The 23,064-nt window shown below is 36.4% G+C and overlaps 1 non-coding gene across 1 annotated transcript; it reads right to left on the bottom strand.

The window, feature by feature from the left end:
• Positions 1 to 1,296: 1,296 nt before the first annotated feature.
• Positions 1,297 to 1,403, bottom strand: LOC127133495 (small nucleolar RNA R71). The gene has a single exon (XR_007807466.1). It is a non-coding gene; the product is annotated as a small nucleolar RNA R71 (small nucleolar RNA).
• Positions 1,404 to 23,064: the final 21,661 nt, after the last annotated feature.

Here is a 23,064-nt window from a genome sequence, read left to right as displayed (position 1 = left end):
ATCAACTTAGAAAAATATAATAGCTTGTTGTTGTGAGAGATTCAACAACAACTGGATTTCACAATAAAAGTAGTTGAAAAGAGTAGGATAGAGATATTCAATTGATTAGTTCACTTAGAGATGAGGAACTACAACTATAAGGGGTCTCAGAATACAAACAGACATATTTTAGGGTAATAAATGTGACTTAGAGATTCGTTCTCTTGCCCTAGAAATGCATGCTTTGATATTGTAGAAATACACCTCCTGATCACTCTGACATTTCTTGGCACGACACTACACATCATGAACACAGAGTTACTTCATTAACATTAATGGACCTTAGCTTAACATGCATTTTCTTGATATCTTTTCACTCTCACCTTGCACTAATTAGATCTGATTTAAAGGAGAAAAGTTGAACTTTTGACATTCATATATTATTTTTATCTTTACTCATGCTTAAGTTCAGAAGATAGTGTATTACAAAGTCATCGTAAGTAACATTCACTACTTGCGGGTACGATATCCTTACTTTTTATCACTTGCTACTTTTAAACATGCATGTATACTTGCATGTGACATATTTTCAAGCGACAAGTTTTTGGCGTCGTTGTCGGGGAGTGCCAAGTTACATTTTTTATTTTTTATTCATTGTTTTTTTATTATTTAAGCATTTAAGCCTTTAACGTTTCCTATACTATGGTGTCACGATATGTGCTTAGATGTTATATGTGTAGGTTATTGCATCCAATTTACATAGGAGATGCTGAACCTGAAAGAAATCTCATAGTACTAAGGAGATTTCAACTTACTCGACATTTTATGAGGAGTCCCCCTCCCTTCTTTTTGGTTGACTTACCAGATTTAGAAAGAATAGTGCAAAACAAAGTTGAGGAAGAAGTTGTCATGGCAGACAATGACATTATTGGCATTGCCAATGACAGGGCGAGAAACATCAGAGATTATGAAATATTTGATCCAAATTCCATGAATATTGGGATCGTACGACCATAAATTGATACAAGACAGTTTGCATTTATGCCTATGATGTTTCAAATGTTGCAAACTACTGGCCAGTACTCGGGATCTGCAAACGAAGATCCTCACTTGCATTTGAGAGAATTCCTGGATGTTGCTAGTAATTTTAAAATTCCTAGTGTCATGGATGATGCATTCAGATTGAGGCTCTTTCCATACTCTCTAAGGAATAAAGCCAAGAGCTCATTAAATTTCTTGGAGCCTAATTCCATTGCCACATGGAATGATTTAGATGAAAAATTTATGGCTGAGTACTTCCCTCCTTCCGAAAATGCTAAAATGAGGAGTGAGATAACCTTATTTAGACAAGGAGAGGATGAATCCCTATTTGATGCCCCGGAAAGGTTTAAGGAGATACTCAGACAATGTCCCCACCATGGCATACAAATCCGTATTTAACTTGAAGCCTTTTACAATCGATTGGTGCCTTCCTCAACGAATATATTAGATGCCTCAAGTGGTGGAGATATTTTGTCTAAATCTTATTAAGAGGGTTATAAGTGTTGGTGTAATCCCTAGAGGCCAATACTTTTGGTACTTGTATCAAATTATTTATTAATAATAAAAGGCTTTTTCTTTATTATGGTTGTTTAATAAAGTCCCTAGAATAGCTAGTCCGTTTAATGTATCAAGTGTGGCTTAATCATGAGATCACATTAAACATAAGGACACTATTCTTAAAGTATCCGTAGTCGAGCCTTATTGTGAAGTGGGATAACATTAAAGCATTAATACTATTATGTGTATAGATTGATGATCACATCTCATGGATCATGGATAAGGAGTTATCAAGTCTTAAACATAGGTATAAATATTAAGAGTAATATTTATACTGGATTGACCCGCTATGAGAATACTATATAAAATGTTATGCAAAGTGTCATAAGTTATTCTCATGGTGATAATGGTGTATACCACCCTTCAACCTGAAACGTTGTCCGTAACTGGATGACCATAAAGACAGATGATGGGTACTCCACGAAGCATGCTAAGGAACATGAGAGATATAGATGAAATTTTCCCATCCTGTGTAACAGGATAAATGTGTATGGGCCCAATATTGAACTGGACAAGGATGACACGGTCTATTCCTTGTGTTCAAAGAATAAACGAGTAATTAAATTTGGCATCATGTGTGTACGATTTGGATGGTTGATGTTGACTATGTGTAAGACCCCAATTTTGTCCCTAAGATCCCTCATGACATTTCATTTGCATAGCCTCAAGGATCATTAGCATCTTGGTTCCCTTTGCCTTTGGGTGGGATCTCTTGTGAGTGGTTTGAGATCACCAAGCATGCTTGAATTGTATATCATTGCTTTTCTCATTTTGTTTACTAACCAAAAGCACAAAAATAGGTCACTAACATCTTGTGTTTGTAGCTTGAGCAATCACAAAGTCCAAAGCTTCTAGGAGATCCTATGTACAAAGACATGGTCAAGAGAAGATGATAGCAAGCATGGTAATGACTCCCAAAGCTCTCATCCATCAAATGTTCCTCCCTAGTGTCTCAATTAATCATTTTTGATCAAAGCAAGTCAAAGGATTTGAGGTTTGTTCCCCAGAGAAACCCTAATTCATCTGTGCACCACAAATGCCTTGCTCATGAAGCAACCTCAACCCATGATCAAATACAATCAATGGAAGTTCTTTAATTCATCATTTCATGCATATTTGAACTTATTTGAGTATACTCAATCATCAATTTATCAAGGTATGAGTTGTGGACTTGAGAAGTTGATCAGTCAATTCATCTGACTATTTTGAAATGCACTGAGACCTAACTTTTTATGTGTTGGCCAAATGGAGATGGTTCCAATATCAAAAATGTTCTTAAGGACAATATTAACAACTTTCATGTTCATCAAAAATTGATTTGAAGCTTGGAAAACCATCTGTCATTCCAATACATTATAGGTCATTTTGATTGAAACCCTAATTTTTGGTCAACTTCCCAAGGACACAACACATTCATTTTTTATGATTTTGATGTGGGATTAAATGAATTGTAAAGTTTAAGATGTCTACTTAAAATGTTATGTTGAACAAAATTTCAAAATCTCAAAGGAAATACATGTGATAATGCAAGACATTATAGGTCCTTTTGGGTCAAAGGCATTAAAAGTCAAAAAAGTCCAACTTCAAGTGCCCATAACTCCTTCATCAAAAATCCAAATGATGCAAAATTTAAGTCCATTTTGATTTTCTTGAAACGATATACAACTTTTATGTTGGAGATTTTTTCATCTGAAGCTTGCATCATCAAAACAGAAGGGCTTGAAAGTTGGCCAATTTTAGAAACCTTGCCTTGACATGTTTTGCACATCACACTTTAAACTCAAATTTCCTAAATTTCCACATTCCAACTGGATTTTTGACCAACATAACAATTGTTCCTTACATCAATTACCATGCATGAGCTGATTGCATCAAAATTGCACGTCCATTTCATTCATTCTTGATCTCAGCTTTCCAATCCATGTGGAATTGGGCCCTCCATGCGCCTGTACAGGCCCATGCATGGAGGCCCCCTTCATTCATGCAAGTTTGAAATCACACTTTCAGCATGGCATTGGCTATAAATACATGGCATGAGAGCTTCCATTGGACACCCTAATTTCGACCTGAAATGCTGCTGAAATCGTTCCTTAACCATCACTAAAGAAGCAATTGCATTTTCTTCAAAAAATTTCAGATCTAGAATTCAGCTTCATCTGTTTGTATTCTTAGATCTAATGCTTCTAGACCTTCATCATACACTCCATTGAACTTCTATTTTGATAAAGCAAGCAAGGTTTCCAGCTCAAATCACCAGAACTCAAGCTTACATTCTAGCTGGTATTTCCTTCGATTCTCATAATCCATTGACCTATTGGCTTAGATTTTGTGTTGGCTGAGGTCCTCTCAATAAAGGCATCATGTTTATGCTTTTAATTTTTGCAATTCATTAAGTTCATGATGAACACCAGATTTTTCCATCTCTGATTTCTCACACCATGGAGATCTAGAGGGAAAAAGGATGGTACAGGGATGATGTACATCATCCCAGCTTTCTATTGATGTATAGATCGCACGATTTGGTTGAGGTTTTAATTTCTGCAATTTGGCCGGAATTCTGGAGCTCACCGGAGAAGACGGTGGCTCCGGTGGCTTCATCCTCTCCAGTTTAAATCTGGACCGAGTGATCTAATCTCCAGATTTAATCTCGTCCCTTGCTTGTTATGACTTTTAATTCTTTCTCATGTGCACGCATTGACTTGGATCCATGGTAGGCGCGCGCTTCATGGCCTCTTGATTTGTCAACTCAATTAATGAGCTTAGATCAGACGGTCCACGCTTTTTTCTAATTTTTATTTTCTGTTTTATTTTCCTTTTATTTTCTTTAATTCCAATTATTTTCAAAAATTAATATCTCTTTCATTTTTTATCCAAAAAATATGGGACCAATTGCATTATTTCCCAAATAAGTTCTAGTTTCTATTTCTGATTTTTAATATTTTTTATTTCATCATTTGATATTTTTTGTGATTTTTCTCTTTTCTGGTTATTTTTAATTCATTTTAAATAGTTTTTGATATTCAAAAAATACAAAAATATTTTCCTAACCTATTTGAATGATGATGGATCTATGAAAAATATTCTCATCAATTTTTGAATTGATTTGAGATTTATTTGAGATTTTAGTTCAATTAGGTTATTTTTATTCATTTTTAATTGATTAAAAATAGTTTCTGACTTTTAAAAATGCTGAAATTGTTTGTCAAACTTTGTTTGACCTTGTTGAACTTAGGATGAATTACTTGGACCTTTCAAGGTTGATTTGAAGTGATTTTGAAGTTTGACCTTTCATTAATATTTTAATTCAAGTTTATTTTTAATATTAAAAAAATGCCAAAAATAGTTTATTCTTTTCTTGACTCTCAATCTTCATCTCACTTCTGTTTTTGATTGTTTGACCTTGACTTTCAATGTTATTGGTCAACATATGAGGATTGGTACATGATGTTTCATTTAATGCATTTACATTTCTTTTACCATTTTGTCATTTCCTTTTCTCTTATCCATCTTCTCCTTCTTCTTCTTCTTCTTTTCTTTTTGATCAATGAGTTGAAGGTTGATAAGTTAGCATTGATTAGGGAGATTTAACCTTCCTTGATTCAAATCTAATTCATCTTGATCAATTGATCAAGTGAATGGCTTTGCATTAAGGATAGGCTGTCTTCTAAATCATGCAAAAGGCTTAAACCAATACAAGATCAATTTTCTTCTCCTTTTTGGCATGGCAAGTTGTTGGGACTTGGTTCACTAATCAAGACTCCTAACTTGTGTTTGTTGGCTACATTATTATTGACCGGCCTCAGATAGTTGTGACTTCTACATAAGTCCAATTACGATTGCTTAACATAGCGCTAAATTTGCCTTATGGCACACTAACTACTAACATTAACTATTGACAATTAACATTTACTTTATGCAATTTACTTTTATGCAATTTACTATTCTTGCACATATTATCCATTTGATTTTCTCTTTGCTAACTTAAGCACATGTTTATGTTAATGCCATTTGCCTTTTGCTCACTTGAGCACATAATTGTGTATATATTATTTTGCTTGTGTTTTGTTTTGATTGTGGTGAACCAAATGCAAAGAAATGGACTTAGTTTCTAGAACTTTCCCTATGCAAAGAAATGAAAAATTGGACTAAGATTCTAGGACCTTTCCTTATGCAAAGTTGGAGTAAAAGGATCTTAATGATGAAGAGGGATTAGAAGGACCAAATGTCTAAACTCACTCTTGTCCATTCTTGTTTTACTTCATGGAACTTTTGATATGTGTGATTTTGTGCTAGGGAATTCCATTTGAGCTTAATTGGAGGATCATTACCATGTTCATCCAAGTGGAAGATACAAGATACATTGAGGACCTCTTATGAGACTTGTTTGATTGCTTATACTTTGTGCTTGCTTATTCCAAAGGATGAGAGCTACTTGAATCATCAATATGATCTCAAGAGAGGAACTCCTAGTGTGGTTTCATTTCTTATCCCTCATCTTTTTGTTTTCCTTAGGACTTAGCCCTTTTTCTTCATCTCTCCATTCTAACCAAAACCAAAACCCTTTTTGTGCAAACATTTAACTATTGTTTTCAAACATTAGAAACCTAAGCCTTATGCTTTTGATTTTCAAACTTTCTTTTCATAACACTTATTTTGAATTGAATCTTTAATCAACTTTGACCACTTTTGTATATACTTCTAATTGGTAAACATAACTCATTCAAATTTCTTTTTTGTGGTTCCAATGGCCACTTCTTAATCAAAAATCTTCCATAACCTTTGTGGTAGATGTAATACTCACCTATATCCTTAGTGATGGACAATGAGTCTTCCATGGTTATTATAGGGTTAACCCCTCACTAGCATGTTGAAGCTATCCTCACATGGTGGATTTGTGGTTTGGTTGAGTTTTCTCCCTTTGATAACAAAAGACCTTAAGGCTTTTGGACCAATCAATTCACCAACTCACTTTTGAAATTGTTACCCCGAACTACGAGGTTTTGATCCTAATCTTTTTGTAAGATGGTACGTAGGCAATGGGTTTATCCATCCAAACACAAAATGTAAATAACTTGTACATTTTCTTCCCATCTCTTCAATCATGTTTGCACAAACAAAATTTTCATAAGACAACAACCTTCACAAGTGTGAAAAGGGCTCCCTAGGAGTACCTAGGATGTTTTGGGTGCCTAACACCTTCCCATTGCATAACCAACCCCCTTACCCAGATCTCTGTTTCTTTTACTAGTTTTGTTAAAACTATTAGGTTTTTGTTCGCTTTCTAACCATTCCCTTGGATAAATAGAAGTGCGGTGGCGACTCGACTTGTATGATTTACCTTGGATTTAGTCAATATCTCTAATGTAACGAATACCCCACTACACTATGCTTCGCAATTCGATTAGTATGGTGAAGCAGCGATACATCGATCGTCCATAGGTTACGCAATTGAGATCGATCAAGTTATATATATGATATAAGTAATCCTGATGCAAAATACGGTATATATGATATATCGTTTCTGTTTCATTCATTCAAACACTTAATGGTTGTTTTCCTTTGAGCGATCAATGGTCATTTACTTCTTGATCCAACATTTGTATGGTGAAGCAATGACGTGTTGATCAATCATACTGAATTAATAATCAAGGTGTGTCTGACGGTCTGAAATTGGTGCATTAGGGTTAATGACGGCACAAGGGTTGTGCTATCAAAGAGTTATGCGATTAGGATTGTGATTGCGCAAGAGTTGTGCTTTAAAGTATCAAGTGTTGATGCAAAAAATGATGTTAATTTCAAATGAATTGTTCATTAAAATTTGAGTTGGGGCGCTGCCCCGCAACCCCCGGCTAACTCTGCGTAGTGTGATCGGTCGCCGAAATTTAATTTGATTTTAATTAATTAAAAGAATTTAAATTAATAATAATACGTTTATTATTATTGTCTTGTGGTGGTCGGTTATGGCCTTAGTTTTCCTTTATTTTGTTTTGGGATTTTAAAATACGACCTGCGTGTCGTGCCTCTCTTTTAATCTCTTAATGTAACTTCTTTTCTCATCTCACTCCCTCGTATGTAAAACGAGTTTCTTTTATGTAATGTAATGTTATGAAGAAAGAGAAGAATACAATATCAAAGGATGACAACCTTGAAGATCTTGCTTGGAGAAGCTTAGATCGTTATTAGGTTAGCTTAGGTTCTCTCATTGGCTTGGGAGAACAATTGCGCTAGGGGCCATAACTGTTTCATTATGTATGTTGATGCATGTGAATGTATGTTGATGCATGTGAGAGACAATTTATATGATAAATAAGCCAGTGAGATCAGAATAATTGCAAATTCCCTCAAATTAAATATTAAGTTTATGCTTTCCAAGTTTTAACACTCATCAAGACTAGTATCAGATAATGTAGGTTTCGCCTACCCGAGGTGCATGTTCTATATTAGTAAGGTGCGATGGGATAATTGTAATATCCAATTGTTAAAACAATGGGTCAAACTTAACTAAACAAATTATAAAAAGATTATATATGTTTAGAAACAAGAGTTGGAAATGATCCATGTGATGGATTGGAATAAGGAGTTATTCACCCAACTAAAATATTAGAGAGTTGTATTAGATACAATTGGAAGGAGTTCCTACCTAAATAACCTAGTTTTGTGTAATCCGCCTACGCGGACTTAAAACAAAGTGAAATGTGGATCTCGACCCACTAGAAAATCTTCCAACGGGATTTTCCGAATCAAATGGTGAGGGTCATTTGTTTTGAGTAAAATAGTGGGAGCATATTTAATTAAAGGCCTAATTAAATATGTTATTGATACTTATATTTTCATTATTTTCATGTAGATTACCATGACAACAAACACCTCTAACAACATTTTGTGATCAATCCTTGACAAAGAAAAATTGTCTGGGACAAATTTTCTGGATTGGCACCGAAATCTGAGGATTATCCTCAAACATGATAGAAAGTTGTATGTCTTGGAGAAACTTGTTCCTGAAAAAGAACCTCCTAGTTCTGCACCTAAGGCAGAAAGAGATGCTTATAAGAAGCATGTTGATGATGCCAATGAAACTGCTTGCCTCATGCTAGCTATCATGAACTCAGAGTTGCAAAAGCAACATGAGAATATGGCAACATTTGATATGATCGAACACCTGAAGATGCTCTATTAAGAGCAAGCAAGGCATGAAAGGTTTAAAGTTTCAAAAGCCCTTTTTCAAGGAATGTTAGATGAGGGATCCCCTGTAGGTCCCTATGTGCTCAAGATGATTGGGTATGTGGAAAACCTTGAGAGGATGGGTTTCCCCCTCGGAAAGGAACTTACGACTGATTTGATCTTGCAATCGTTGCCAGATAGATTCAGTCAATTTGTCCTTAATTTCAATATGAATAATATGGACAAATCTCTTCTTGAACTGCTAGCCATGTTAAGAACTGCTGAGCAGAATCTGAAGTCAAAAGGGAAGTCCATTCTGATGATCGGAAATGGAAAGAGATAAAACAAAAGACCCACCAAGCAGGGTGATAAAGGGAAAGGCAAGGAAGTTGCCAAACCCAAACCCACTGTTGCTGATTTGAAGTCTAGTGGAGGCATAGTAGAGGAAGGCACCTGCTTCCATTACGGTAAGATCGGACACTGGAAGAAAAACTGCCCAAAGTACCTGGAAGATAAGAAGAATGGAGTAGAGACTTCAACTTCAGGTACTTTTGTTATTGAAATTAATTTATCTACTTCTGCATCATGGGTATTAGATACTGGATGCGGTTCTCACATTTGTACCAATGTGCAGGAGCTAAAAAGGAGTAGACATTTGGCAAAAGATGAAGTTGACCTACGAGTCGGCAATGGAGCAAAGGTTGCTGCTTTAGCCGTAGAAACTTATGTATTGACTTTACCTAGTGGTTTAATAATTCAGTTAGAGAACTGTTATTATGTACCTGCAATTAGAAGGAATATTATTTACGTTTCTTGTTTGGATAAGTTTGGTTTTTCATTTATAATAAAGAATAATTGTTGCTCAATTTATTTGAATGATATATTCTATGCTACTACACAAATGAACAATGGACTATATGTCCTTGATCTTGAAATGCCTATTTATAACATTAATACTAAAAGGATGAAACCTAATTAGTTAAATCCAACTTACCTTTGACATTGTCGATTAGGCCACATAAATGAGAGTCGATTAGGCCACATAAATGAGAAACGCAATTCCAAATTCCATAAAGATGAACTCTTGGACTCTTTTGATTATGAATCATATGAGACATGCAGATCTTGTTTAATTGGAAAGAGACAAAGTCTCCATTCACAGGAAAAGCTGAAAGAGTTAATGATCTTTTGGACCTCATACATACTGATGTATGTGGACTACTGAACATACCAGCCAGAGGAGGTTTTCAGTACTTCATCACATTTACTGATGATTTCAGTAGATATGGTTATGTGTATTTAATAAAACACAAATCAGAGTCCTTTGAAAAGTTCAAGGAATTCAAGAATGAAGTACAAAACCAACTAGGTAAGAATATTAAAACTCTTCGATCAGATCGAGGTGGTGAGTATTTAAGCCTAGAGTTTGATGACCATCTGAAAGAGTGTGGGATCCTATCCCAACTTACTCCTCCTGGAACACCCCAATGGAACGGTGTATCTGAGAGAAGAAATCGAACCCTATTTGATATGGTCCGATCCATGATGAGTCACGCCGATCTTCCAAACTCCTTTTGGGGACATGCATTATTGACGGCAGCTTACACACTTAACCGCGTTCCGTCCAAAAAGGTTGAGAAGACACCATATGAGATATGGAGTGGTAAGAAACCACATATGTCTTACATGAATATTTGGGGTTGCGAAGTTTATTTGAAACGACAAATTTCAACTAAGCTTAAGCCCAAATCTAACAAATGTTTATTTGTGGGGTATCCTAAAGAAACAAGAGGGTAATACTTCTACAATCCTTCTAAGGGCAAAGTGTTTGTCGCTTGAACTGGAGTTTTCCTAGAAAAGGATTTTATTTTCAAAGGAATCAGTGGGAGGAAAGTAGAGCTTGAAGAAATTCAAGAATCACAAAGCATTGATACACCTATGGAGGAATTAGAGCAGGAAACACAAGTAGTCGTGGAAGAGCAACCTGCTCAAGTAGAACAAGACCACCGTTTGTCAAGCAGGATATGTCACCTACCTGAGAGATATGGATATCTCATAACTGATCAAGATGGTGTGTTACTCATGGATCAAGATGAGCCTGTAACCTACCAAGAGGCCATAATTGGTCCCGAGTCTGAGAAGTGGCTAGAATCCATGAAATCTGAAATGGATTCCATGTACACAAACCAAGTTTGGACCTTGGTAGAACCTCCTGTAGGAGTTAGCCCTATAGGATGCAAGTGGGTCTTCAAAAAGAAGACTGACATGGATGGTAAGGTACATACCTTTAAGGCAAGACTGGTTGCAAAAGGATATAAACAAATTCTTGGGGTTGACTATGATGAAACCTTTTCACCAGTTGCAATGCTTAAATTTGTTCAGATTTTACTTGCTATCGCTGCATATCATGATTATGAAATATGGAAGGTGGATGTCAAAACTGCTTTCCTTAATGGGAATCTTCTTGAGGATGTGTACATGACATAGCCTAAAGGATTTGACATACCAGAAGAAGCCCAAAAGATATTTAAGTTGCAAAGATCAATCAATGGATTGAAGTAAGCTTCCAGAAGCTGGAATATTTGTTTTGATGAAACAGTAAAACAATATGGATTCATCAAGAATGAAGATGAGCCTCGAGTCTACAAGAAGGTTAGTGGGAGCATGATCGTTTTCCTAGTATTATATGTAGATGACATATCACTCATTGGAAACGATGTCCCTACCCTACAACAAGTAAAGTCTTGGTTGGGGAAATGATTTTCTATGAAGGACCTAGGTGAAGCATCATATATATTAGGAATCAGAATCTATAGAGATAGATCATAAAAACTGCTTGGCCTAAGTCACATACATAGACAAAGTGCTGAGACACTTTAATATGCCTGGTTCCAAGAAAGGATTCATACCTATGCAACATGGCTTGTGTCAATCAAAAACACAATCCCCTTCAAATAAGGAAGAAAGGGATCACATGAATAAGATTCCATATGCAACTGGAATAGGATCTATCATGTATGTCATGTTATGTACTCGACCAGATGTCTCGTATGCTTTAAGTGCAACGAGTAGGTACCAATATGATCCTGGTGATGCTCATTGGTTAGTTATCAAGAATATCCTTAAGTATTTGAGAAGGACTAAGGACTCATTCTTGATATATGGAGGTCAGAAAGAGCTTGTTGTAATTGGATACACCGATGCTAGCTTCCAGACAGATAAGGATGACTTTAAATCGCAATCTGGTTATGTGTTTTGCTTAGACGGTGGCGTTGTGAGCTGGAAAAGTTCAAAGCAAGATACAATTGTTGATTCTACAACTGAGGCCGCGTATATTGCTACCTCAAGTGCAGCAAAGGAAGTTGTTTGGATCAAAAAGTTCATTAGTGAACTTGGCATAGTTCCTAGCATTGTGGATCCATTTGGTCTCTATTGTGATAACAATGGTGCTATCGCACAAGCTAAGGAGCCTAGATCTCACCAACGATCCTAACACATACTTAGGCGTTATCACCTCATTCGAGATATAATAGATAGAGGAGATGTGAAAATATGAAGAGTACCTACACTTAACAATATTGTTGACCCACTGACAAAGCCTCTTGCGCAGCAGAAGCATGATGGCCATGCTAGATCTATGGGCATTAGGGGTATGCCTGATTGGCTCTAGTGCTAGTGGGATATTGTTGGTGTAATCCCTAGAGGCCAATACTTTTGGTACTTGTATCAAATTATTTATTAATAATAAAAGGCTTTTTCTTTATTATGGTTGTTTAATAAAGTCCCTAGAATAGCTAGTCCGTTTTAATGTTTCGAGTGTGACTTAATCATGAGATCACATTAAACATAAGGACACTATTCTTAAAGTATCCGTATTCGAGCCTTATTGTGAAGTAGGATAACATTAAAGCATTAAGACTATCATGTATATAGATTGATGATCACATCTCATGGATCATGGATAAGGAGTTATCAAGTCTTAAACATAGGTATGAATATTAAGAGTAATATTTATACTGGATTGACCCGCTATGAGAATACTACATACAATGTTATGCAAAGTGTCATAAGTTATTCTCATGGTGATAATGGTGTATACCACCCTTAGACCTGAAACCACTATGGACCCTAGATGTAGAGTCGAGTGCCTTATTGTTGATCAAACATTGTCCGTAACTAGATGGCCATAAAGAGAGTTAATGGGTACTCCACGAAGCATGCTAAGGGACATGAGTGACCTAGATGGAATTTTCCCATCCTGCGTAACAGGATAAATGTCTATGGGCCCAATACTGAATTGGACAAGGATGACACAGTCTATGCCTTGTGTTCAATATAGACATAAGGGAAAAAGGATAATTGTACAGATAAGTATTATCACAAAAGGATTTGTCAGATTACATGACATTTTCGTGTCTTGGGTAGCAGTGATGTGTTGCTAGATACCGCTCACTGTTTAGTATGTTAAATACTAGATTTAATATAATTGCCAATGCCGTGAAAACCTACAGGGTCACACACAAAAGGACGAATTGATGAGAGATAGAGTAACTAAGGAACACCGTAAGGTACAGTGCACTTAAGTGAATTGTAGGACATCGTAAGGTACAGTGTACTTAAGTAGAATATGAAATATGGTAAGGTACCACGCGCTTAAGTGATTTTGGCATATTATAAGATATGGGCCACATACACTTAAGTGGGCATTTTAGCTTGCATCCCACACAAGTGGTTCTATAAATAGAACCCTTGTCTAGAAGCATTTCTGCAGTTGAAAATTTCGTTTCTCTCTCTCTCTCTCTCACTCAAAGCCTTCATTCGTTGCAGCTAGCATTGAAATTGAAGGAATCCGTTCGTGTGGACTGAGTAGAGGCGTTGTCATCGTTCAATGTTCGTGATCGCTCTGTAGATCTGCGTCAAAGGTTTAGATTATCACAAGAGGTAACAATTTTATCACTGATCATGCCCATTCGTAAGGATCACTAAAGGAGTTTTTTTTAATTCTGCTGCGCTTTGGATCGCCCTTCTCCTTCAATAAGTTGATTGAGAGTATCACTTCTAACACTTATCAATGTCCTATCACCAGGGCATCTGCTAATTCAACTTAAAAGAAACTTGTTGATGTTCATGAAGTCACTAAGACTACAACTCTTGCTGCTCAAGTAGCTCAAATCCATAAGATGATGAGGAATCAGATACCTCCTGAAGTGACAAAGCCTGAACCTATCAAGGTGGTTACTGGCGTATCATAGGTTGCTTGTGTCAATTGTAGATGTGCTCATTTATTTAAGGAATGCTCAGAAAATTCAGTTTTTGTTAACTATGTAGGCAACAACAAGTATAACAACACTTACAATCCTGGTTGGTGCAATCACCCCAATTTCTCATAGAGTAATAATATAAATCAACTAAAGCCTCAAACAACTCAAGCACCACAAATTCCTTCTATTTATTCTGCACCTAATTATTGTGTAGAAAATCAAGGGAATAACCATCTCGAAAATATTTTGAAATCCTTCATTCAAGAGACCAAAAACTAGTTTCAAGCATAAGGAGTTAGCATACAAAAATCTAGAGAACCAAGTGGAGCAGATCGCCACTGCACTTAGTTCAAGAAACCTATGTGCTCTCCCAAACTCTATTGAAGCTCCAGGCTCAATATTTGGAGTTAATAATGTTGAAACAAAGTCATTAAGCCTATACGTGGAAAATAATATGAATGATCCACGCCGAGAAACAATCAGTCAAGTGAAGAACTGCCAACTCAGAGAAGTTCATAAGATGAAGGGGAGTCCACTGAGGAGCCTTCCTTAGAAAGAAATAATGAAGAATTTTTTTGACAAAAATGATACTGGCATGACCTCCAATTCAGAAAAACAACCAGAAGTCATGCCAGAAGTCGACAGAGTTCAAAAGTTTATTCAAGAAAGACCCCCGCCTCCTTTTCCTCAAAGGATTAGGAAAGCTAAAGAATAGCAACAATTTGTAAAGTTCATGAAAATTTTAAAACAACTTCACATCAACATACCATTGATTGAAGCTATCCAACAAATGGAAAACTATTAAAAGTTCATGAAATATGTGCTCACTACAAGGAAAAGACATAGGTGAGATTGCAACTGTTGCACTAACTTAAGAGTGCATCCAATTAGTTCAAGGCAAGCCCCCTCCAAAACTAAAATACCCTAGAAATTGTACCATCCCCTTCACAATAGGATACACTTTATATGGAAGGGAGTTATGTAATATTAGAGCCAATATCCATCTCATGCCCTTGTCCATCTTTAAGAAACTTAGAATTTGAGTTGACGTGCCAACAACAATCATTATTCAGCTAGCTGACAAAAGTATTTGTTATCCTCAAGGGAAGATAGAATATGTGCTAGTGAGAGTTCACAATTTTGTATTCCCTGGTGATTTCACTATCATGGATTTTAATGTTGATGAGGAGACTCTCATTCTATTGGGAAGATGTTTCCTTGCTCCTGGAAGAACTTTAATTGATATGGAAAGAGGAGAACTCACTATGAGAGCTAATGGGCAACAAGTTGTGTTCAATGTACTCAATGCCCTACAATATCCTGAAGAAGATGTAGTTAATTGTTCCATGATCTCAAGTTGGGAAGGAATCATCCACAAGAACCCACTCAAAACAAGCAATGTGTTAGAGAAAGAGCTAGGAAAGTTGGAAAAAGAAGATGTCCAACGTGATGGTATCATTAATGCACCTTTGTGCAAACCACATATTCTTGAAGAACCTGTAGAGCTATTGGAATTATCCACTGTACTGAAGAACAAAATCTAACCATCGGGAGAAGTTCCCCTCTGATCTAGATCTTAAGCAGTTGCCTGCTTATTTACGATATGCCTATCTAGAGGCAGGACAGAGGTTTCTAGTTATTATGGCTACTGATCTATCTACTGGGCAGAAGGGTCAACTGCTGACAATTCTAAAGAAACATAAAAAGGCTATTGCTTGGTAAATCTCTGACATCAAAAGGATTAGTCCCACAGTTTGTATGTATAGAATCTTGTTGGAAGAGAATTCCAAGAATAACATTGAAAGTTAATGGAGATTGAACCCAATTATGAAGGAAGCGGTCAAGAAAGAGATCATCAAGTGATTAGATATTGGTATTATCTACCCTATCTCTGATAGTGTATGGATGAATCCAATTCAATTAGTGCCAAAGAAGGGTGGCATAATAGTGGTCAACAATGAGAAAAATGAATTAATTCCTACAAGAATAGTTACAGGCTGGAGGATCTGTATGGATTATAGGAAGCTAAACATGGCCACAAGGAAGGATCATTTCCCCTACCTTTTATTGATCAAATATTGGATAGGTTTGATGGTATGAATTATTATTATTTCTTGGATGGGTATTTTGGCTACGATCAAAGAACCATTGTACTTGAAGATCATGAAAAAAAGTGCATTCACTTGTCCTTATGGTACTTTTGCTTTCAGAAGAATGCCTTTTGGACTGTGCAATTCTCCGGCCATATTTCAACTTTGCATGATGCCAATACTTTTAGACATTATTGAGAATTCCATGAAGGTTTTCATGGATGACTTCTCTGTTTTTGGAGAATCATTCAAGAAATGAATGTATAGCTTGGATTTGGTGCTGACCAAATTTGAAGAAAACAATCTTGTAATAAATTGGGAGAAATGCCATTTATGGTGAAGGATGGTATTGTTCTCGGGAATAAAATTTCAAAGAAAGGCTTAGAAATGGATCAAGTAAAGGTGGAAGTACTAGAGAAGTTTCCACCATCAGTAAACATCAAGGGAATTAGAAGTTTTCTGGGCCATGCTGGATTTATAGAAGATTTATCAAGGATTTTTCTAAGATGACTAAGCCATTGTGTCAGCTGCTGCAATATGATGTGCCTTATGTCTTTAATCTGGAATTTATGAATGCTTTCAAGCTATTGAAGAAAGCTCTGATCTCTGTACCAATTGTGAAGATTTCTGACTGGACAAAGTCATTTGAGTTGATATGTGATGCCTGTGATTTTTCCATTAGAGCCGTGATTGGTCAAAGACATAACAAGGTGTTCCATACCACTTACTATGCTAGTAAGACATTAATTGAAGCAAAAAAATAAACACACCACAACTGAAAAAGGGTTGTTAGCCGTTGCCTTTGCTTTTGACTTCAGATCCTATCCGGTGGGAACAAAAGTCATTGTATATATTGATCGTGTTGCCATAAAATATCTCATTACCGAGAAGGATGCCAAGCCTAGGTTGATAAGATGGCTGCTACTTTTACGATAATTTGACCTAGAGATTAGAGACAAGAAAGGAGTAGAGAACCTAGTTGTTGATCATATTTCAAGTCTGCGAGAGGAAGTGCAGAACAAGAATAATGAAGACATTCAGGAAAGTTTTCCTGATGAACATCAATTGCTGATTACCTTAGGCGTAACACCTTGGTATATTGATATTGTCAACTATCTAGTCATTAAATACATTCAATCAAATTTCAACTCCCAACAAAGAAAGAGGTTCTTCCATATGACCAAACTTTACTTTTGGGGTGAACCTTTTCTTTACAAACAATATGCTAACCAGCTACTTAGAAGATGTGTGGACCAACCAGAGGCACGACAAATCTTGTCTTCCTATCCCGAGGCTCCTTATGGAGGATATTTTTGAGGAACCAGAACTGCTGCAAAGTTATTCAATCAGGTTATTTATTTCCTTCTCTTTTTAAAGATGCTCATGAATTAGTAAAGAGTTGTGATAAATGTTAAAGAGTAGGCAATATCTCCATCAGGCAAGAAATGCCTCTCACTAACATCCTTGAAATAGAACTTTTTTATGTGTGGGGCATTGACTTCATGGGGCCATTCCTTCAATATTTTGGAAATATGTACATTTTGGTGGTTGTAGACCATGTCCCTAAGTTGATACAGGCAGTAGCAACTCCAACTAATGATGCTAGGGCATGACCAAATTTTTGATTGAAAACATTTTTACTAGACATGGAACCCCTAGAGCAATCATTGGTGATGAGGGAACCCATTTTTGCAATAAGTTATTTGAAAAATTGATGGCAAAGTATGGTGTCAAATACAAAGTTTCTACGACCTACCATCCATAATATAGTGGACAAGCTGAAATTTCCAATAGAGATATAAAAAGGATTTTGGAAAAAGTTGTGAACCCCTCAAGGAAGGATTGGTCTAAGCATTTAGATGATGCTCTGTGGGCATATTGAACTTCCAAATCCTCTAGGCATGTTTCCTTATATACTTCTCAATGGAAAGGCATGCCATTTACCAATTGAATTAGAGCACAAAGCATTCTGGGCTGCCAAGACTTTGAATTGTAATTTATCTAATGTTGGCCAAGCCAAAATGCCCCAACTCACTGAAATGGAGGAGCATAGGTTGTTCTCCTATGAGAATGATGAGTTGTATAAGGAAAATACCAATAGGTGGCACGACAGTAAATGCTAGAAAAGAGAATCGGTAGTGACAAACAAGTTCTCTTATTCAATTATAGGCTTAAGTTGTTACTAGGAAAACTTAAGTCTGGGTGGTATGGCCCCTTCAAATTGATGAAAGTTTATCCTTATGGGGCAGTAGACTTATTGAATAAGAGAACCAGTGAAGAGTTCAAGGTTAATGGACAAAGAGTTAAGGCTTATCATGGTGAATCCTTGCACAACACAAGGATCACTTTGGATTTGCATGAATTTTCTTGAATTTGTTGTAGTCAGGCTATAAGACTATAAAATAGCGCTACTATGAGGCAGCCCAACTTAAATTTTATTTTCTTTAGTTTGTTTAATTTTCAGATGATTTTGATTGATGGAGAAAAGCGGGAAAGGTCAGGGTCAAGTGTTATCATGCTTGTGAGATGGGAGTTAAACATTAAAAAAAAGTAAGCAATTATTGTCTCTTTGAAGTTAGTAAAAACAAGGAAAAGTGGACGTTTTTCTCAAAAAGGAAATGTGATAATGAGAAAAAAAATTGAGTGCAAAGAGAGAAATGGTAGCCACGCGCATAGATAGGCTAATGATCCTTGTGCGTGACATCACCTTTGGACATGCTCATTAATTGTGATGTCTCCTCACTTTATGATTATGGGTGTTTCCATAAGTAACCACTCATTAACTTAACTGGTTACTCTTCCCTTTTTCTCTTAGTATTTTTAAATTTTTAAAACCGCACCCTTTGTTCCCCTTCCCCCTCTCTCTCTCTCCTTTATTCCCTTTTTAAAACGTGCAATCACCAAACTTCGATCATTATATTCTCTCAACTCCCAAAGGTAATAACCTCCCAACACTCTTTCTTTCTAAACCATCTCTTAAATATTTTCTCCAAACTATTCATTTCCCCCAATCTCAAAAATCCCCATTTGTTCCCAGACATTAAAACCCTAATTTCAGTATGAAGCCCACATACACCCAAGGACGCTACAAGTCAAGTGCTCGCAAAAATGCCAAGCTGATGGTAGACTACTTTGATGATGACATGTATGATGGAGAACCCTTCATCAATAGCGATTCCATCTAGCAATTTGCTGATTATTTCTCAGGGATGAGCATGCATTTAGAATGAGGTTTCAATTTTGACATGCATGCTGAAAACCTAAGTCTCCTAGGAGATATGGGAAAGTTGATTGAAACCATGCAGTTGACCAAATTTTGTCAGCAACCACAACCCTACAATACTCAGATTATGAAGGAATTATATGTTAATTTTGTTGATACCACTAACAAGAAGGCTGAAGTGGTTGTTAGAGGTGTGAAGGTATCTTACTCTGAATGAACCATCAACATGTTGTTCAAATTGGGACCAGTTGAAGACATGTATCAAGAAAGTTTGGTAGCATCTGATGATGTTGATTATGATGTGTATATAGAATAACTATGCAACCCAGACACTAAGTGGGTAGAAACTGGAGGAGAGAAACTCTGAAAAGAATGGACTTGAGGTCAGAATCCAAGGTCTGATATTAATTTATCAAGCATTGACTTTGACCAACATCTCTCTATGAAATTTTCAACAGAGGAAGGTTAGTTTTTCTTCACTACATCACTTCTGAAGAAGGCATAAATGTGGAAAAGATTATTGTGCAAGAGATTTAAGCCTACTCTAAGAAGGAAAGGACGTTGTATTTCCTTTGTTTGATTTCCACTATCTACAAGAGGCATGGTGAGCCTCAAAAGGCTACTGATGAGATATTCCACCCTCATGCTTCTTTTGATAAGGCCGTAATCCAAAACCTGATGAAACTAAAAGGCAGGATAAGGTAACTTGAGGCGAGACAGGAGTCGGCAGGTGGTGAAGCAAGCTTTGAAACAGACCAGGTATTGTGGAAGGTGTTGTTTCAGACACAAAAGGTGTTGGTGTAAGCCCTAGAGGCCAATACTTTTGGTACTTGTATCGAATTATTTATTAATAATAAAAGGCTTTTTCTTTATTATGTTTGTATAATAAAGTCCCTAGAATAGCTAGTCCGTTTTAATGTTTCGAGTATGACTTAATCATGAGATCACATTAAACATAAGGACACTATTCTTAAAGTGTCTGTAGTCGAGCTTTATTGTGAAGTGGGATAACATTAAAGCATGAAGACTATTATGTTTATAGACTGATGATCACATCTCATGGATCATGGATAAGGAGTTATCAAGTCTTAAACATAGGTATGAATATTAAGAGTAATATTTATACTGGATTGACCCTCTATGAGAATACTATATAGAATGTTATGCAAAGTGTCATAAGTTATTCTCATGGTGATAATGGTGTATACCATCCTTCAACCTGAAACCACTATGGACCCTAGATGTAGAGTCGAGTGCCTTATTGCTGATCAAACATTGTCCGTAACTGGATGACCATAAAGACAGTTGATGGGTACTCCACGAAGCATGCTAAGGGACATGAGTGACCTAGATGGAATTTTCCCATCCTGCATAACAGGATAAATGTCTATGGGCCCAATATTGAACTGGACAAGGATGACATGGTCTATGCCTTGTGTTTAATATAGACATAAGGGCAAAAAGGTAATTATACATATAATTATTATCACAGAAGGATTTGTTAGATCGCTTGACATTTTCGTGTCTTCGGTAGCAGTGATGTGTTACTAGATACCGCTCGTTGTTTACTATGTTAAATACGTGATTTAATATAATTGTCAATGCCGCGAAAACCTATAGGGTCACACACAAAGGACGGATTGATGAGAGATAGAGTAATTAAGGAATACCATAATGTACGGTGCCCTTAAGTGAATTATAGAACATCGTAAGGTACGGTGTACTTAAGTAGAATACGAAATATGGTAAGGTACCATGCGCTTAAGTGATTTTGGCATATTATAAGATATGGGCCATATACACTGAATGGGCTTTTTAGCTTGCAGCCCACACAAGTGGTTTTATAAATAGAACCCTTGTGTAGAAGCATTGTAGAAGTTGCAATTTCGTTTCTCTCTCTCTCTCTCTCTCACTCAAAGCCTTCATTCGTAGCAGCTAGCATCGAGATTGAAGGAATCCGCTCGTGTTGACTGAGTAGAGGCGTTGTCATTGTTCAACGTTCGTGATCGCTTCGTAGATCGGCATCAAAGGTTATAATCGCCATAAGAGGTAACGATTCTATCACTGATCATGCCCATTCGTAAGGATCATTAAAGGAGAATTTTTAAATTCCGCTGTGTTTTGGATCGCCCTTCTCCTTCAGTGGTATCAGAGCCACTTACGAAACCATGCATCTGATAGTTATTTATTTTCTGTATTTTCTGTATTAATACGATTAAAAGACTGAATGAATCAAAGAATAAACGGGTAATTAAATTAAGATCGATCAAGCTATATATATGATATAAGTAATCCTGATGCAAAATACGGTATATATGATATATTGTTTCTATTTCATTCATTCAAACACTTAATGGTTGTTTTCCTTTGAGCGATCAATGGTCGTTTGCTTCTTGATCCGACATTAGTATGGTGAAGCAATGACGTGTTGATCAATCATACTGAATCAACAATCGAGATGTGTTTGACGGTCTGAAATTGGTGCATTAGGGTTAATGACGGCACAATGGTTGTGTTGTCAAAGAGTTATGCATTAGGGTTAATGACGGCACAAGGGTTGTGTTGCCAAAAAGTTATGCGATTAGGGTTATGACTGCACAAGAGTTGTGCTTTAAAGTATCAAGTGTTGATGCTAAAAACGACGTCGATTTCAAATGAATTGTTCATTAAAATTTTCGGCCAGGGGCGCTGCTCCTTCAACCCCGCAAGGGGCGGTGCCCCCTTGACCCCTGTCCGCTGAACGGGCAGCGGACCCCCGGCTAACTCTGCGTAGTGTGATCGGTCTCCAAAATTTAATTTGGTTTTAATTAATTAAAAGAATTAAAATTAATAATAATTATGTGTTTATTATTATTGTCTTGTGGTGATCGGTTATGGCCTTAGTTTTCCTTTATTTTGTTTTGGGTTTTTAAAATACGACCTGTGTGTCGTGCCTCTCTTTTAATCTCATAATGTAACTTCTTTTCTCATCTCACTCCCTCGTATGTAAAACGAGTTTGTTTTATGTAATATAATGTAATGAAGAAAGAGAAGAAGTCAATATCAAAGGAGGAGAACCTTGAAGATCTTGCTTGGAGAAGCTTAGATCGTTATTAGGTTAGCTTAGGTTCTCTCATTGGCTTGGGAGAACAATTGCGCTAGGGGCCATAACTGTTTCATTATGTATGTATGTTGATGCAAGTGAATGTATGTTGATGCATGTGAGAGACGATTTATATGATAAATAAGCCGGTGAGATCAGAATAATTGAAAATTCTCTCAAATTAAATATTAAGTTTATGTTTTCCAAGTTTTAGCACTCATCAAGACTAGTATCAGATAATGTAGGTTTCACATACGTGAGGTGCATGTTCTATATTAGTAAGGTGATATGGGATAATTGTAATATCCAATTGCTAAAACAATGGGTCAAACTTAACTAAACAAAATATAATAAGATTATATATGTTTAGAAGCAAGAGTTGGAATTGATCCATGTGATGGATTAGAATAAGGAGTTATTCACCCAACTAAAATATTCGAGAGTTGTATTAGATACAATTGGAAGGAGTTCCTACCTAAATAACCTAGTTTTGTGTAATCCTCCTACGCGGACTTAAAACAAAGTGAAATATGGATCTCGACCCACTAGAAAATCTTCCAACGGGATTTTCCGAATCAAATGGTGAGGGTCATTTGTTTTGAGTAAAATAGTGGGAGCATATTTAATTAAAGGCCTAATTAAATATGTTATTGATACTTATATTTTCAT

Source organism: Lathyrus oleraceus, chromosome 3 (genome assembly GCF_024323335.1).
Source record: "Lathyrus oleraceus cultivar Zhongwan6 chromosome 3, CAAS_Psat_ZW6_1.0, whole genome shotgun sequence".
NCBI classification, from domain to species: Eukaryota; Viridiplantae; Streptophyta; class Magnoliopsida; order Fabales; family Fabaceae; genus Lathyrus; species Lathyrus oleraceus.
Note: the sequence above shows the minus strand (reverse complement) of the source record. Positions and strands in the feature narration are given on the sequence as shown.